Source organism: Haliaeetus leucocephalus, unplaced genomic scaffold, assembly GCF_000737465.1.
Source record: "Haliaeetus leucocephalus isolate CR32 unplaced genomic scaffold, Haliaeetus_leucocephalus-4.0 Scaffold138, whole genome shotgun sequence".
NCBI classification, from domain to species: Eukaryota; Metazoa; Chordata; class Aves; order Accipitriformes; family Accipitridae; genus Haliaeetus; species Haliaeetus leucocephalus.
Window position 1 is genome coordinate 2,936,494 of NW_010972574.1, and position 537 is coordinate 2,937,030.

Genomic DNA, 537 nt, shown 5'->3' on the forward strand with positions numbered 1-537 from the left:
CTCCTGTGGGTCTAATGTGCCAAGCCATCAAATCCACACAGTCCAATAGACCCGGTTATCCCTTTCTTACACCTGGCTGGAGGCAGGGCCCCTCTAATCCTGGTCAGATTGTCCATTACCCACTTCTTGTGAAGTTGACTCAAAAGTCCCTTCAAGAGGATCAGAAGTAAGATCAGCCCTTCTACTCTGTTTGGAAACTGGAGTGGCATTTTTCCTGAACATTTTTCCTGTGGTGGTTTTTCCTCGCAACTCACGCACCTGTTCATCTAGGACCAAGGTAGGTTTTCCATCCCATTTCCTCATGTCCTCTCTGTGGTCAGATAGGTAAAACCACAGAGCACCTCATGGTGTGTACCTTCTAAATTCTCTCTCTCAGGCAGAGGAACGCTCACTCCTAATAGCTGAGACATTGGTCCTTACAGGTGGGGACAAATCTTCTTTGAATTGCTGGAAATCCCAGGACAGCTTCTCCACAGCTGAAATGCAGGCTTGTAGGGAGGAGGAAAGATTTTCTTCATATTGGTGGAGTTGGCGAGC